This window comes from Grammomys surdaster, unplaced genomic scaffold, assembly GCF_004785775.1.
Source record: "Grammomys surdaster isolate TR1022 unplaced genomic scaffold, NIH_TR_1.0 67, whole genome shotgun sequence".
Taxonomy (NCBI): Eukaryota; Metazoa; Chordata; class Mammalia; order Rodentia; family Muridae; genus Grammomys; species Grammomys surdaster.
In genome coordinates, this window is record NW_021604569.1 from 11,023,997 (window position 1) to 11,032,683 (window position 8,687).

The window sequence follows — 8,687 nt, forward strand, 5'->3', positions numbered from 1 at the left end:
GCGTTCACACCTGAGCTCCCTGGGAACCCCTGCCGGCGTCCCTGAAGAAAAAAAAAAAAAAAACCCATCCACACCTACTCCCTAAACGACGCCCATCCGATCCTCCAGTATAGCGGATCACAACCCCCCACGCTGCCCCCCTTCCTCTCCACCCCTCGCTCCCTCTCCCTCTCTCTCTTACACAACTATGGGTTCTGGTTTTATCAGTAATCTTAGTCTCACAAATAGAAACCTTGCTAGGTGGGGGCTAGCTGTAAGAACCTGCTGCTGTCGAGGGACCTACAGTGTTGAGACAAAAGGGAGAGCCACGCAGGTCCGTCTCCTTTCTTTCCTCCCCGCGCTGGAACTGCCCATTTGCCTCTAATCTCCCGCACCCTCCTCACAGGCCACCCCAGCTAAGAGGGGCGCTCGCAGTCTTTTCCTCCGGGTGCAAGTCACTTTTGGAGCTGCAGGGAGAACAAGTATGTCTGTGCTTTGAAAAAGCGCCGGCGGGTCGGTGGCTCAGCTCCTTGCCCCCAGGGCGGAGGGCCCCCGGGGCTCTTCGGAGCTCCGGCAGGGACTGGACGTCGCCTTGTGCCAGGCTGCGAGTGGCTGCTGAGGCTGCTTCAGGGACGCCGGCAGGGGTTCCCAGGGAGCTCAGGTGTGAACGCAGCCAGCAGCCGGGGGGCGAGGGGACGCCTCTTCCCTGCCCTGTGTCACCCCCCCTCCAGGCCCAAGCCTGGGTGCAGGACTTGGGGCGTCGCGGATGCCCGGCAAGCGCTGGATGGCGAGGTCCAGTTTTCCAGGACTGTCCAGGTTGCCGGCGCTCGTGTCCACGCGTGGCGCACTGTGCTCGCGTGGAGCGCCAGCCAGAAAGTGGAAAGACTGGGATTCCCCAAGAGCAGCCACCCCACCGCCCGCGAGAATTACTCTGGGCAAACTCCCCTTTGCCTGGTACTGTCTTCGCTCCAGAGGATAAGAAGGAGCCGGGCTCAGTCAGACCTTCTCGCTGGGACTCGTCACCTCACTCCGAACTTGAGTGCATCCTTCCTCCCAGAGCCCCCACGGGTGGCTGCGATCCGGGGAGGGCGGGGATGTCTCATTAATGGGACGCACAACGTAGTTAAAATAAGAGAGAGGAAAAGGAAAAGATATTTGATCCGGGCCGGCAGACCCTTTGTCTTAAAGCAGATTAAGCAGCCGGGAATAGGAAAAACAGTCAGTCTTAGACAGGAAAAATTATTGTGTTCACGAAATATAAAAATGATCCGAGAGAGCTGGTACCTCAAGGGGTGAAGATAGATCCTTGTAAAAGAGTGAAAAGACAAGACTGGAAGATTTAAAGAGAAAGAAGCGACAGATTATTAAGAAAGTAATAGTAAGGTGTCCCACACACTACAGTTTTATTGTTGGGTAGTAACTACCCGACTTATTTATTGCTGGGGCCATATAATAGAGGTAATGACCGCAAACTCAAGATAAATTCTTAGGCGCCCCGCCGGTCAATTCTTTTTTATTTAGGGGAGAGAGCCTGAAAGGTGAGAGTCGTCGCCTCCCCTCCTGAAAGATCCGTCTTGCTTTCTACCGCATTATAAGCATGACATGCAAATAAATAAACGCCGCCGGCTTTGCGTGGGGAGGCCTGCAGGATTTATTCTAGACGAAGGAGGAACATACACGGAATATGAATTTCCGCAGGAGCTTCGGAGTGATTCCTTCTCGCTTGCTTTCCGCCGCCCTCTGCTCTTGAGTTCCCTCCCTTCCCGTGGGAGCCGAGAGTCCCCAGATAAAAACATTAATATGTCATGTCTCAACTCCTTATTCCTTGACATATATGTCTGGGGAGGAATAGATGGGTATTGCAGAATGCAAAATGGGTCCCCAAAGCAGGATGCTTAGAGGGATTGAGTTTGACAAAAGGGAAGGTGGCTCGTAATTACGATGTACAGTGGAAGGAGACGGTATTAGGAGTGTGCTGATATCATTTTGAAATATTCAAAATGGTCTGGAAGTTTGCAGTCCCAAACCTGGGGTAGGCCTTCATCAGCTGCATCTCTCTGAGAGAGTCTCCTGACTCTTTGAGACTTGCCGCCCTGCTTGGATTCTCTTCCCTAAAATCAGTCAAACACTGAGGTTAGGGAATCAAAGACGACCAAGGTCAGGCCTTAGCGGCTCATCTCAGGTACCTCCTGCCTCAAGATGCGGTTTTTCATCTGTTGTCCTTTAAAATAGGCGTCTTCCCAGATGGGTTTGGCTCCCACCTGCGCCTGCCACGAACCAGGAAGATCACCATCTTGCTTAGATGAAGTTAGCAATCCTCCGCTCCGCTCATATTTTTTTCCTTCTTCATTTGGGGAGTGGGTAATATTCAGACATACAGCGTTTCAACCGCACAATAACCACCCACATTCAGAACTTGCTTTGATCTATGTTTTGCCTGTGGGGAAGAAAATACACCTGACAATGAATTTGGGAGGAAAAAAAAACCTCAGAGAAAATGTGTGTGTGTGTGTGTGTGTGTGTGTGTGTGTGTGTGTGTGTTGGGGGGGCATTCTCCAGAGGCCCCAAGTCCTGAAGCAAGCTCAGCGTCACAGGCAACCTCAACCCTTAGCTGGAGGAGGAAGGGAGGGATAGAGGAAGAGAGGCAAACAGCAGGCTGCTCCTGTAACTTTGTAGGCTGTGTGAGGGATGTTGTTTAGAGGCAGAAAGCTAGGATAGTCCTCTTTTACCAAGCATTAGTCATTCAAGCACAACTTCACCTTTGAATTACCATGATTTCCAAACGTTCATAAATCATAATCTTCAGAGCCTTCAATATTTCTTTGCATATTTTGTAAGTGCATTGAGGAGGCCATTTATGAAGCAAAATGACACAACTTTTAATCTTTTGAACATGAAAGTATATCCCACCAAGTTTCCTTCTCAAAATAACGAAAAATAACAAAAAAGAAATTAAACTCATTACATGAAAAAGTAACAAGTGTTTGCTCTCAGCCTGGCCAGTTGCCTGTTCACTTCAAAGGATGATAAACTAATGGTTTCCAGAGTTTACAAGTAATTAAGCTATTACTTGGGGGAATTGATGTAACAGCTCTATTCACAGAACTTTCTACTGAGGCTAGCTTGAGAAAAATCTTCAGAGACACAGATTTTAATAATTAAAAATGAAAATTATTTTTATTTTTAAAGCATTGGAAGAAGTAAGCTGATACAGGTTTTCTATGTAATACACGGAAGTTATTGGGGGAAAATAAGAAGAAATGGAGATACAATAGTCTCTCTAAAACATCAGAAAGAGAGCTAAGCTTTTCAAAACTTGGTTTTTAAACATTAATTCACCTAAATTCATCTAACTGTCAGACTGTGTAGACTGTCTAGATATAAAGTATATATCTATACTTTAGAATTCTAGAAAAGAAAAATAAAACCCCACAGAATCGAATCCTTTATAGGTCAACTTTTGGTATCTGGGTAATAAGAAAATGAGCACCAAAAAATGTGTTAAGAGTTCGAATTTTACAAAATAAACTCATAAATTGATCATATATTAAGAAAAAGAGAATGTTTAAAAACTGAAAAAAATCACCTCAGGCTTGTTATTTTCAAAGCAATTAGATTCACACCAATTAAGAATGAAATGATATTCACTTCAAAATTAGTACTTTAAAAAGAAATGATAGATTATTTTGTAAAGTTGAGTAAAATGTATGGCACTTTAGCAGGTGTAATATATCCGATAACTTACAATTCTACCTTTAATTTTGTGCCTTGCTGTGTAGAACAGGCTGGTCTGGAACTCCTCTGTTCTCTGCTTCCTGAAGGCAGGGATTACAGGTATGCATTACCAGCTGGCACTATTTACTACTAAAAAGGGAATTTTCTATAACATTGTCTCAGCTCTGCTCTATGATACAGAAAAGGACGGACTCATTTTTCATGTGAAAAAAATTAAAAAAAAATAGAATTTTCATGTTGGGAGAAAATGATTTCAAAGAATGACAGCAAGATGTAAATATGAAAATCTACATGAGTACACATAAGATCTTATTTGTAGTTAAAAAAAAAACTTGGAAAAATTAGAATGTGTGTTGATTTAGTTGCCATACTGCTGACCACAAAAATCTTGAGTGAGTTCTACAAAACATAAGGAATTTGCACTTGTCTTAGCATAGTAACAAATAAATAAAAATGAAGAAAACTAGCCACAGAAAGCAAACAACAAACACATGAAACAAAACAAAACACAGCCCTGTAGGTAAATTTCCTCTCAAGTAACAATCTGGATTTTTGTGTATTATACATGTGAAATGTTCTGCATGACTCAGGGTCTCGATTACTTTGTGGACTTTCCATAAATCATGACCATTTAGATCTCTCATATGTCAGGATGTCTGACTCAATGCGTGCTGTAATAATTTCCTCTTATTCTAATAGACTAACAGTACATTACTGGAAAGAAGTGCAGAGGCATGTCAGTTAGTGGTTATGGGACCCCGATTGTCCACCACCTTGCAGTAATTGACCTTCTGGACACGAGGCACCCTGGGATTCACTTGTGGACCCTTAGCTATTTCTACTAGCTTCATTAAAGGGAGACAGTGGTGACTTTGTTATAATTGGCACCTGCAATATTTCACAGGACACAAGAGCCTTACCTTGCCAAGTCAGCAGCTACTGTGATTCACACCAGACCAGGAAGTCAACTCCAGGCAAATTTGTAATACGAATATGTTTTTATGATTAAGAAAAAGGAATTATTCTTGCACATCCTGCCAGAATCTTCAGAGGACAATTAGTAGTCTGTTTTCTGATTTCCTTGTGGTCAAAATAATGCTGTATTAAAGTGTGCAATGATTACTTGATGTTGTAATTTCATGGTTAAGAGTTTCATAATATGCTAATATGAAATGCTCACACAAGCGCAATACACTTAGAAAAATATTTGTGTGTCATACTTTTGGATTAGTTAAAATGTCAGAAGGCTAACTTCATGACTAGGCTTTCAGGCACTCTGGTCAGTAATTCTGACTTGATAGAATACATGAAACATATCTTTCTTGGGTCTGTTTCCCAATCTTTAAATTATATTCATATATATCTATTTGAAAATTACTTTGCACTATAGAAAGTGATGGGTTGCTTTAAATTATACTGAGTTACAACATTTCAGTCCATAGAGAGGGCTAGACATTTTTTTCCAGAGGAACCTGGACTCGAAGGGACTGTTAATTGCTCTCAAAGCTTTAAGGCCCTGTTAGAATTTTAAAACACTTTTTTTTTTTTACAATTTTTTTAATTTTTATTTTTACTTGCTTAGTTACCAGAAACAAATGAAAATGCCTTAATGTTTCAAAGCCTTCTCTCAGGGTCAGGATACAGTTATTACCTAATTCCTGTACTGTAGTGGAATGGAAGATGCCTTTATCAATGGCCAAGTGGTGACCGTTAGACCTAGTAACAACATAGCATACAATTAAAAACAAAAAAACCCAAAACAACAACAACAACAACAAAAACAAAAAACAAAAAGGAGCCGACTTATCACTGCTCTTATCCCTCTGGAGCTGGAAGGATAATGCTAATACTTAATTTATATTTAAATTTTGTGTTATTCTACATTGTGTCCTATCCTAAATCCTTTCAAACTTTTAGCATACTACATACATTAAAAAAAGAAAAGACTGCACGACTTTTGTGTTTTGAAACCGTGAGAATCCAGTGTGTATCCTAAGCCATGAGAAGGACACTGGAGATTCTGAGATTACCTGCCTATTGTTTCTATCCTGAGAGCTCCTCATGGGGTAGAGCTGATAAGAAACCACAACACCAGCCTATAAACATTACTTGCTGTGGGTACACAGACTTTAACTCAACAAGCAGGAGGAAGGGAGCCACCAAATGCCTTTGTGGTGGGCTGAGATGTTAGTTTTACATTAGAGTTCTGCTGAGCAGAAACCCTTGTGTTTATTCAAGGTCAGGAATTTAATGCACGGAATTGGATACAAAGAGGCCAACCAGATGTTAGTATGTCAACTCAGAGGTGAACAATAGCAGGAAATCATTACCAAACCTAGACTGGACAGAGAGTGCAGGAGTAGCAGATTCCAGCAGGCAAGGTCAACCCGTAGAAGGCATAACTAGGGTAGGTAGATTCAGTGGAGAAATGGGAGGGAAAAAAGAAACAAGCGACATTCTGGACTGTTCTTGATGTGAAGCAGAAAGAAGAGCAAGGCAGAACGCTGAAGGCGAATAGTCCCAGAACGTGGATATCAGCACCAGCCTTCTGAGCCCATGTTTCTAATGGCAAGGCTTCCCTGTTAATTTTGGAATGTGGTTATTTGTGAATGTTGAAGAAGGTATATGTGTGTTAAGAAGAGCATTTGAGGAAGTGTCAGTGAATTGAGAAAGTAATTTATAATTACAAGTATCCAAAGAAGTCAAAACCTAAAGACAGATATTGGACATTGTAGGATATAAATTGAAAATTGGAAGAGCTGAGGCCATAAAATAGCTTAGTGGTTTTTGCAAAATACTCACCAGTTAGCACTATTAACTTTCTTAGCCTCATTAGATTTTAGGGGTTAAGACCATGTAAATATATATATATAGTGTATGTGTGTGTGTGTGTGTGTGTGTGTGTGTGTGTGTGTGTGTGTGTGTGTATGCACAATGCTGCCTATAATAGAATGGCATTTCTACAAAAATGCGCAGTTAGCATGCTGGATGACTTCAGTTAATTTATACTGGGATTTAATCCAGTCACAAAACAAGTTGGGCCATCCATCTAGTCATTTTCATGAGCAAACTAGAATTGCTCAGCAGACCTAAGGAGTCTTTGCATTAGTTTGGTGTCCAGAACCTTAGATCAACTCTTTCATATATTCCTTTAGCTCAGTCCAAGTAGGAATAGCTCAGTCCATGACAGCACAGGCCTCAGGTTTGTGAGTGATACCTTGAAGGAAATGTGAATAAAAGTGGAGAGCTTCAGAAACAGTAAAAAAAAAAAAAAATGCCTCTGTGAAAATGGTGTGAGCGGGTGGTGGGAATGATGACCAGGAAGATATTTTGAGTATGTACAAGAACAGACAGGAAGTGTAAAGATTAGTCATGCTATCATTTTTTCCTTGGAATACTGGGGGGATTGTGGTCTATTTTCGGGTACAGTAACTCCAGAAGAAGGGAGCAGGTCAGTAAGAAAGAGGACAAACTAGCTTTGGGTTAGTACTTGAGCAGCAGCTTATCAAATTAGAGATGGCTATTAAGATGATGGAAAACCGGCTCTATTTTAGTGGAGAGATTTCGGTTAGGAGTAAAAATTGAGACGTATCAGAAGGAGTTGAAGGATGGTAGTCTAGGGAAGCCATGAGCAAAATATGCCATATACATGTATGAAATCATCAAAGAATACAGACAAAATGAAAATATGTAATAAAATGTAGAAGTAACCACATTAATAGCTAGGAAAAAGCCAGCAGTAAGCTCTCCACAATAGCCAGCAAGGATGTGTAGATGTGGGTGTGGATGTGTCACGTTGTTGTGTAACATTTCCTAGGAAACATGAGCAGATGAACACTCACGCAGGGTTAGGGAATGGATGTCAGATCAAAGAAACTATCAGGTCTAGCGTGGTGACCCCATGAGTGTCTGGGGTCACTTACAGGAACATGGATAAGGAGCTCCTTACAGGAACATTGGTGACTCAGAGATAGCTCATCATCACAAAGCCTATCCCAACACATGCTTTGGGGTAGCCTTGCCACTGATGCTCTCCCCAAGCCTCAGCTGTTCACTGATTCTATGAACTTGGGAACAGGTCTCAGGAGTCTTATGAGTCTTGTAACTTCCCAAATTTTCTGTCTTAGAAGTTTCCTGAGCCCTTTTAAAAAAATTTTTTCTTCTAAGTTTAATTTTAATTTTTTATCTTTTAGCTTCCTGAGTGTTGTGACACTTCCCATTTCCTTTTGGGGGGGGGAATGTTTCTATTCATAGAAATTATATTTATAAATCTAATTTTATATTAATATAATTTTATATTATATTACATTATATTAAATGTTATAACATAGGAGCATTTCCCCCACCTCTTAGACTCTTTCCTCCTCTACTTCTGTGATGTTTTCTAATCCTTAGTGTGTCTGTCTCTGTGTGTGTGTGTAATAATTGATGTCTGATTATTTTTATTTCATTTATGTCTGAGCAGTAGGACACTATGCCACAACTTTATTTTCAGCAGCTTGACAAGTTATGTCCCACATTAACCACACATTGTGAAAAAACCTTTCCCTTCCTGACTGCTGCTGATGGCAGCAAGCTTTGTGTGCAGGCACAGATGCTCGCAGGTCAGTTCAAAAGGCAAATCGTATCAGCTTGACAAGACAAAATAAATAAATAGCAACTGCTTTTCCACTGGGGTTTGTGACTCTCCCAGCTATGGTCCTTGGTCCATGCTTCAGTATCAAACCTAAGTTCTCTTCTGTGAAGTGGGTCTTAGATGTAGTTAGAAAGAAATTGGTTGCATCTATATCAGTTATGCCACTATAGCACTAGCATACATTCTTGTCTAGCATGCTGGTAATGTACATGCAGGGCCTATATCCATGTAGGAGTTTGGTTTTCTGTTTTGTTTTTTGTTTATTTCTGTATTGTTTCTTGTTGCTTGTTTCTCTCTCTCTCTCTCTCTCTCTCTCTCTCTCTCTCTCTCTCTCTCT